Raw genomic sequence first — 9748 nt, forward strand, 5'->3', positions numbered from 1 at the left:
TAGCTGGTGCATATGATTAAATGATCATGCTCATGATAGCTTGTATATCCCTGATTCACTTAGCCTACAAGGTGCATCTCTACCCCGTTAGCCATTCAAAAGCCTTGAAACATAATCTGCCTCTTTTCCACACTAGTAGGGTCTTCATCCTGACAGAGCTAAATGCAGCCCCTGGTTTCTTGACTGGTAGTAGTGAAATCTGCACAGTTCATAGAATCATAGAAAATTAGGGTTGGAAGGAACCTCAGAAGGCCATCTACTCCAACGCCATGCTCAAAACAGGACCAGCCCCAACTATATCCTTCCAGCCAAGACTTTGTCTACCCAGACCTTCAAAACCTCTAAGGATGGAGATTCTACCACCTCTCTGGGTAACCTGTTCCAGTGCTTTACTACCCGCTTAGTGAGACAGTTTTTCCTAAAACCTAAACTAAACTCCCTTGCTGCGACTTAATGCAATTGCACCTTATTCTGTCATCTGCCACTCCTTAAAACAGTCTAGTTCCATCCTCTTTGGAACGCCACTTCAGGTACTTGAAGGCTGGTATTTAAATCTCCCCTCAGTCTTCTCTTCTCCAGACTAAATAAACCCAGTTTCCTCAGCCTCTCCTTGTAAGTCGTGTGCCCCAGCCCCCTAACCATTATTGTTGCCCTCTGCTGGCCTCTCTCCAATTTGTCCATATCTTTTCTGTAGTGTGGGGGGCGGGGTGCAAAACTGAACACTGTGCTCCAGATGTGGCCTCACCACTGCCAAAAATAGTGGAATAATCACTTCCCTCAATCTTCTGGCAATGCTCCTACTAATGCAGCCCAGTATGCCATTAGCTTTCTTTGCAACAAGGACACACTGTTGGCTCATATTCAGCTTATTGTCCACTATAACCCCCAGGTCCCTTTCTGCAGAAATGCTGCTTAGCCAGTTGGCCCTCAGCCTGTACCAGTGCATGGGGTTGTTCTGTTCTAAGTGCAGGACTTTGCACTTGTCCTTATTGAACCGCATCAAATTTCTTTTAGTCTAATCCTCCAATCTGTCAAGCTCTCTCTGAATCTTAGCCTGGCCCTCCAGTGTATTTACTACTCCCCCTTCCCCCCCCCCACTTGGTGTCACCTGGTGTCATCAATCCATCTTCCAGGTCATTGATGAAGATACTGAACAAAACCAGCCCCAGCACCAGTTGTACTACGGAAAAGAGAGCTGAATCGAGAAGGACCGTATACCATAAGGCATATGTACTCCTGAAAGTGCTAGAAGATAAGTACAAGACAGTCAAAAATCCTGAGATAAATCAACTAGCAGGATTGAAGTCCTGGATTTCAAAAGTGCTGACTTAAACAGGCTCAAGGCATTAGTAAGAGAGGCAATGCGGGACCAGGGACAGAAGGCGAATGCGATGCACGAAGAGGGTTTGTTCGTCAAGAACACTATCCTTGAAGCACAAAAGAAAACCATTCCCTTGAAGAAGAAAGGTAGCAGAAGGGCTGGCAAACCCTCCTGGCTCAATAGGGATATTGCGGTCCTCTTGAAAAGAAAAAAAAGGCGTACACATAGTGGAAGCTAGGAGGACTACACAACAGTGGCCCATGCTTGCACCATTTCCAAATGATTAGGAAAGCTAAGGAGGCAACAGAGTTTAAGTTAGCCAAGGGAGTCAAGGACAGTAAGAACTCCCTCTTTAAGTATGTAGGGAGCAGCAGGAAAACAAATGGAAGTGTGGCCCCCTGCTTAACACCTCAGGACAGCTGGTAACAGACACTCAGGAAAAAACTGAACTCCTAAATGCCCACTTTGCTTCAGTATTTCACCAGACCAAGGGGAAAGACAAGCAAGATAAGGATCACAGGGTGCATGGTGGGAATGACAGCCTCCCCACTTTGGATGCTGAGCTGGTGCAAAACCAACTAGAAAAGCCAGACATTAATAAGACAGCAGGACCAGATGGACTTCACCCAAGAGTACTGATGGAGCTGGCTGAGGTCATTGTGCAACCCCTGGCAAAACTCTTTCAGAAATTGTGGCACACAGAGGAGATCCCTGAATATTGGAAGAGGGCCAACATTGTGTCCATCTTCAAGAAGGGGAAGAGGGAGGACCCTGGCAACTGTAGGCCAATCAGCCTAACCTCCATCCCAGGGAAAATCCTGGAAAAACTCATTATAGAATCTATGTGCGATACATTTATTGAGGGTAAGATTCTGAATGACAGCCAGCATGGCTTCAGCGTGGATAGATCTTGTCTTACCAATCTCATCTCCTATGAACAGGGCCCTCACCAGCTGGAAACAGGAGAGAAGGTTGACATTATATACCCAGACTTCCAAAAGGCTCTTGATCTATTATCCCATGATATCCTTGTGGAAAAATTGGAAGATTGTGGGCTTAACTACTCAACAGTTCAGTGGGTGGAAAACTGGCTGCATGGTAGGACCCAGGGAGTTCTCATGAATGGTTCTGTGTCATCCTAGCAAGAAGTGGCCAGTGGTGTCCCTCAGGGCTCTGTGCTTGGACCGGTGCCTTTCCACATCTTTATCAATGATTTGGATGTAGGGGTGAAAAGCTCATGGCCAAGTCTGCAGACAACACCAACTTATGGGGAAGTGTGGCCATGCCAGAAGATAGGTTGCAGATACAGGTGGACCTGGACAGGCTGGACAGTTGGGAGGACTGGAACCAAATGAAGTTCAACACTCAGAAGTGTAATGTGCTCCATCTGGGGGTAAACAATCCCCATCATACCTACAGGCTTGATGGCAACAATTTGACTTGCACTGTGGCCAAAAGGGACATAGGGGTAGTGATCGACCATCGCATGAACATGAGTTGGCAGTGCGATGCTGTGGCCAGCTGGGCAAACAAGATGCTGACATGCATTAACCGTTGCATCTCATGCAAAACTAAGGATGTGATACTCCCACTGGTGAGACTGCAGCTGGAGTACTATGTCCAGTTTTGGGTGCTGCACTTCAACTAGGATGTGGAAAAACTTGAGAGGGTCCAGAGAAAAGCCACCCATATGATCAAGGACTTGCAAGACAAGCCATATGAGGAGAGGCTGAGGGACTTAGGCCTCTTCAGCCTACAGAGGAGAGGGCTGCAAAGGGACTTGCTGCTGCATCAGGGGAGTACATCAAGAACTCGGTGAACAGCTGTTCACCAGGGCACGCCGGGGAAGACCAGGAGCAATGGATACAAACACTTGGAAGGCCGCTTCAGGCTCAAGTCCTGGGAAAACTCCTCCACAGTCAGGGTGTCCAGACTGTGGAAGAAACTACCTCCAGTGGTGGTGCAGTCACCTACCTTGGAAATTTTCAAAAGGAGACTGGACAGTCACTTCACTGGGGTCACTTGACCCCAGTTGTCTTTTCCTGCCTAGTGCAGGGGGACTGAAGCCAGTGCTCTACAAGGTCCCTTCCAGCCCCTAACAATCTATGAATCAATTTATGAATCTATGATTCAGTCTTTTCAGGTTAATTTAAGATGCAAAGACTAAACTGACTAACAAGTGAATGACATTCATTTTTGATTCAGGAAATGCAGCCACAAGCCTGCAGTGGCTCAGGCCAGAAACCATGGGACACTAAAGCATGGCTCTCTGTCTTGAGATTGAGAGGAGTGCAATGTAGTACTGCTATAGTAGTATTTCAATATTTAGTACGAACAGCAGAACTGAGTGGGCAGGATCCATTTCCATGGTGGTGCTCCATAGTACCACCTAATGTGGTATGGGCACACCCATAGAGATCAGTTTCATTGCAGCTCCCTGATTACCAGTACATACAGGGTGGGTGCTGACTGCAAATGGATAAGGTAGGTAATGGGGTTGTAATGTAGGTTGTAAGTAGAAGTGGTCACAGTGTTATAGGCATCTTGAGACATGAGTATGCCCAACTGTCATTATTTTAATATTTTCAAAGTATTAGTAAATAGAATTTTTAAAATACATAGCTTTTTGTGTTCCTAGCCCAATTATGCAGATAGGCACACTGATTTCCCCTGGTAACAGAGAAAGGAGTTAACATACAATGAGGATTCCAAATCAGGGGTAAAATACTGGCCCAACTGAACTTAATTTGAGCATTGCCAGATTTAAGTGAGTCAGGATTTTGCTGCAGGTCCACTGACTGCTTAGCTGATGTCTAAATCAGCAGAACATACCACCTCCACTCTAAGCACTCAGAGTATCAAGGTCAAAGTAACTCTGAAGCAAAATCATAATTTCAAAAACAATACAGACACCTATGAGCCTATGGCCAGCTTTACACCTCAATTCTTACTGGCATAGGTAGGTTGGTAAAGGATGCAAAGAGATGTATCCTTCCCATTCTCTCTTCCTCTCTCTCTCTCTCCTTCCCCAGCTCTCTGTCTGTAGGCACAAGTAACCAGGTAGCCTTAATCTTTAGCCCCACTACTTTATAAAATAAAAAATACCCAATTTACAATCTCTGTCTCATACACTCTGAGTGCATCTACATGAGATGTTTTGCTGGGAAGTAGCATGGTTTACTGCACAGTTAGCATGTGTATCTACATGGGCACATGCTTACAGCACAGTAAACCTCGCTAATTACAATAAATGCTACCTGCAAGTGCAAGTAGCAAATTTACTTGAGAGTAGTTATTGCGCAGTAATGCATGTGTAGAAGCCTGACCACAATCGTGGAGTAGGGGCTGGGAACTGACCCAGTCAGGGGCAGATCCCAGCCCCACATCCCAATTATGTGATCAAGGTACAGGGCTTGAAAAAAGCTGCAGGGGAGGGGCAAGTCCCAGCCCCCTGCCCCATCCACCAGTGGGGCAGCTAGTAGCGAGCTCCTAACTGGGGCTCACTGCTAGTCGCCCCACCAGAAGATCAGTCCCCTGCCCTGATCTAGAAGCTAGGGCTGGGAGCTCCCTGCTGCCAGGGCAGGGGGACATTGTCCCCACCCTGGCAGCAGGCAGGCCCCCAGAAGCAGGGACCAATGTCCCAGCCCTGACCAGGAGAAAACTGTTTTCTGGCACAGTGCTCCATGCCAGCCTCCAGGAGCCCACAGCTCCCTTTGGTGGTGGAAGGGGCCCACTGCAGGGCCACAGGAAGTGGGAGCAGATTTGCTCCTAGCAGCAAATCTGCTCCCACATCCCTGCATGTGCAGATGCCTGCTCAGAAGAATTTACTCACGAGTAATTTATTCACAGGTAAACTGATCCTAGATCAAATGCATGTGTAGATGCACCCTCTGATTATTAAGGGGCATGAATTCTGTAAAGGAAGTGCTTAGCACTGTGTTTGTGGTTTCCAGGAGAAATTAATTAACATATTAAGAGACTGTTGATATGCAAGTTAATGTGGTCCAGCGTGTTGAGTGCTGGCCTTGAACACTGGGAACCTGAGGGCACTATCTGCCACTACCAGTGCTTTAATGGATGATGGCTTTGCATAAAGCATGGTATCTCTATGCCTATTTTCCCTCAAACCTCTTGTCTCTTTAGACTACAAACTGTTAAGAGCAGAAACAGTCCCTCACTATCTGATTGATTTCATAGATTTCATAGACATTAGGGCTGGAACGGACCTTGGAAGAACATCGAGTCCAGCCCCCTGCCCCAGGGGCAGGAAGTCAGCTGGGGTCATAGGATCCCAGCAAGAAAAACATCCAGGTTTCTCTTGAAGGAGTTCAAAATAGGTGCTTGAACCACCTTCGGCGGCAGGCTATTCCAGACCTTGGGGGCTCAGACAGTAAAGAAATTCTTCCTTATGTCCAGCCTGAAACAGTCTTGCAGGAGTTTATAACCAGTCGACCTTGTCATCCCTTGGGGCGCTCTGGTGAACAAACGCTCCCCCAGATCCTGGTGAACACCCCTTATAAACTTATAGGTGGCCATCAGATCACCCCTGAGCCTGCACATTTCCAGGCTGAAGAGTCCCATATCTCTCAGCCTCTTGTCATAAGGTCTGTTTTTCCTGACCTCTGATCATGCGCATGGCTCTCCTCTGGATGCTCTCAAGCTTCTCCACATCCTTTTTGAATTGTGGAGCCCAAAACTGGACACAGGACTCCAGCTGTGGCCTCACCAAGGCTGAGTACAAAAGGAGAATGATGCCCTGGGATTTGCTTTAGAATCATCTATGGATGTAAGCCAGGATTTTGCTTGCTTTACTAGCTGCAGCATCACATTGAAGGCTCATGTTCATTTTGTGGTCAATCCTGACCCCTAAGTCCCTCTCATCCATAGTGCTAGTCAGCGTAGCACTGCTGAGCCTATAGTGATGCTGCAGGTTTTTCCTCCCAAGGTGGAGAACCTTGCATTTTTCAGTGTTAAACACCATCATGTTCTCATCCACCCATTTCCTGAATCTGGCACGGTCAGCCTGGATCACCCCTCTGTCCTCAGATGTGGATGCTTTACCCCAAAGTTTGGTATCACCCGTGAACTTGGCCAGTCCGCTTCTAACTCCAATGTCCACATCATTAATAAAGAGGTTGAACAAAATAGGTCCAAGAACAGAGCCCTGAGGGACCCCACTGGTCACAGGACACCATGACGATTGACTTCCATCAACCACCACTCTCTGGGTCTGACCACTAGTCCAGACCTGCAGGAGCCAATTTCTCAACCAGCAGATTGTGGTGGACCCGAGGCTGCAGTTGGCCAGTTTTGCCAAAAGGTGATCATGGGATACCAGATCAAAGGCTTTTTTAAAGTCAATATATATGACATCAATCTCTTCCCCCTTGTCCAGGTGATAGGTCACTTAGTCATAAAAGAAATGAGAATGGTCAAGCACGACCTACCTGCAACAAACACATGCTGGCTATCCCTCAGCATGTTGCCATCAGCCGGTCCATTAAGAATGGCCTCTTTGACAATCTTTTCTAAGACCTTCCCCAGGATAGAGGTCAGGCTGATGGGCCTCTAGTTTTCCGTATCCACTTTCCTCCCTTTCATGAAGATAGGCACCACATTGGCCTTCTTCCAATCATTAGGCACTTCACCAGAGCGCCAGGAGCTCTCGAAGATCCATGCCAGAGGCTGAGCTATGATGCAGGCCAGCTCCTTGAGTACTCTGGGGTGTAAATTGTTAGGGCCAGCTGACTTGAAGGTGTCCAGCCTCTCAAGGTGTTCCTTCCCAAGGTCAGCACTGATGGAGGGCAAGGAACGATCCTCAGTCAGGTGTCCCTGTCCCATAATGGGCAGCACGTCCCATTGGACTTGTGAAAGACCGACGCAAAGCATCCATTTAGTAAGTTGGCTTTTTCCTGAGCATCAGTTGTCAGTTGTCCCTTCTGGTTTAGCAGGGGTCCAATGTTGCCCTTACTTTTCCTCCCCACATATCTAAAAAAGGACTTTTTATTGTCCTCGATACTTGTAGCCAGTTGGAGTTCCATCGCAGCCTTGGCTTTCCTGGTTTGCTCCCTGCAGGTCTGGACCAGTGCAGTGTCCTTGGAGGTGGATCCTGTCCTCCATCCTTCCTAGGTCTGTCTTTTTAGATTCAGGAGGACCACCAGTTACTTGTTGAGCCAAGGAGGCTGCTGTGCACTCTTGCTGCCTTTCCTCTGAGATGGAATAGCCTTAGCTTGCACATCTAGGATCGCTCCCATGAGGAGCAACCACTCTTCCTGGACTCCCCTCCCCTTCGGGTCATGGTCCCTTAGGGCCTCACCAACAAGTCTCCTAAGCTTGTCAAAGTCAGCCCTCCTGAAGTCGAGGACCTCTATACTGCTGGCTAACTTGACAGCTTTTCAGCGGATGGTGAAGGTGATCAGCTTGTGGTTGCTGTCACCCAGCTTCCCTTTGACCATTAGGTCATTGATTAGGTCGTCCCTGGTTGCCAGTACCAGGTCGAGCAGCACTTTACCTCTCATTGGCCTGTAGACCTCTTGTGTCAGACAGAGGTCACCCATGCATAAGAGGAAGCTTTGCGACCACTCAGATTTGGCCAGGTGCTCTTCCTACAAGATGTCTGGGTAGTTGAAGTCTCCCATGATAACCATGGACCGGGAGCATGCGGCCTCAGCTAATCCCCTGGCGAACTCCTGGTCAATCTCTTGATTCTGGGAGGGAGGTCTGTAGTAGACTCCCACCATTGTATCCCCTGTGCCGTGTTCCCCATGGATTTTAACCCAGAAGGTCTCTAGTCATCCACCCTGGGTGTCGATGTTGGCTTGTAGGGATGTGTAGCTCCCATTGACATAGACAGCTACACCTCCGCCCCTTTTGTCCACTCAATCCCTCCTGTACAGGGTATAGCCGTCTATACCCGTGGTCCAGTCATGGGTGGAATCTCACCAGGTCTCCATTATCCCTATGATGTTGTAATTGTTTGGGTTGAGCAGGAGGACAATTTCCTCACGTTTATTCCGCAAGCTCCTGACATTGGTGTACAGGCAGGCAAATGTCCCCTTGGGGGCCCTTGCCTTGCCCGCAGCTCACTCTAGGGCTGGGGCAGAGGTGGGCTCCCTTAAGTGCTTTGGCCTGCTGGCTTTGCAAGGGTTGCTTAGCGGGCCAGCAGTGGCGGTAGTCGCCGCATCCCCCAGTGGTCGTCCCCCCCGTCCCCTGGTGGGCTTAGATTGGTGCAAAAGAGCCCTCATTTCAATTAAGTGCCTTCTTCCTTTTGTGCCCTTTCAGGAGATAGATATTTATCCATAAGACTCAATACAATTAAGATGAACTGCTTCGTAGATTCCAGCTCACCAAGCCAAATATATACATAAAACTAACTATAACTCCAAGTGCACAATGTCCTATCTATCACTACTTCACTTGGTGCATAAACCTGGCCTGGCAGGATGGGTAATATTTCAAGGACAGCACACTACCTTTTACCTTTATTTGCATAGAATACTTTACTTCACTTGACTGTGCGACAGTATCTGCTAGACCATAGTGACCAACCCTAGGAAGAGAGAATAGAATCTCTCCAAACCTCTTTCTGCATCTGAAAAATGAAACAACTAGCAACTCTCTCTGTTTGCAACGTGTTTAAACTGGCACTGATGAAATGCAGGTATGATAAGTATTCTAGTGCAATTTTTGAGACTATTAATGTTTCTTAGCCTATCTTCAGTAAAAACAAATAAATCTGTTTTCTATGGAAATCTGTCAAAGTGCTTGGATACATGTGGGGGGGCAGGGGTTTAGTGATATAATATTTTTTTAAATTATACATTTGAGCCAGACTCATAAAAAAGGGCGGCAGTATGGGGCACTGCAACCCCTATAAATGTCCTTCCCTCCCCCCAACCTCTCAATAGAAATAAGATGTGTTCCAGGTTTTTCTTTCCCAGTTTCTTTATCTGTGTTTTCTCAGATGCATGACTATAGGCCTAAGGCCTAAGGCCACAGCATAGTGATCATAATGCTGATAGCTAGCAGGGGCAAGAGGAATGTTATCGACCATGCTTCAGCTAAATGAAGTGTGGCAAATTCATTAGGTCTGTCTTATAACAAAATATGTGTTATCCTGGTAAGAAAGAGCCTGCAGAGAGGTCCCCTGCAGAGAGGTGTGCAGGATGCAAGATAGTCCAGTTGGGATACTGGGTTGAATGCTGAGAGTTCTGAGACCATATCCTTCCTACTTGTTTGGAGGGGAAAGGAGGAGGGAGGAGAGAGAGTTCATAGTTTCATAGTTTCTAGGGCCGGAAGGGACCTGAGTAGATCATCTAGTCCAACCCCCTGCCATGGCAGGAAAGAGTACTGGGGTCAAACGACCCCAGCAAGGTGTTCATCCAGCCTCCTCTTAAAAACCCCCAGGGTAGGAGCCTGCACCACTTC

The 9748-nt window shown here is 47.6% G+C and overlaps 1 protein-coding gene across 5 annotated transcripts in view; it reads right to left on the reverse strand.

Moving 5' to 3' along the window:
* The window catches only part of CALD1 (caldesmon 1), a 275628-nt gene that overhangs the window by 130952 nt on the left and 134928 nt on the right, over positions 1 to 9748 (reverse strand). The window lies entirely within an intron of this gene.

Source organism: Crocodylus porosus, unplaced genomic scaffold (genome assembly GCF_001723895.1).
Source record: "Crocodylus porosus isolate Cpor-Errol unplaced genomic scaffold, CroPor_comp1, whole genome shotgun sequence".
Taxonomy (NCBI): domain Eukaryota; kingdom Metazoa; phylum Chordata; order Crocodylia; family Crocodylidae; genus Crocodylus; species Crocodylus porosus.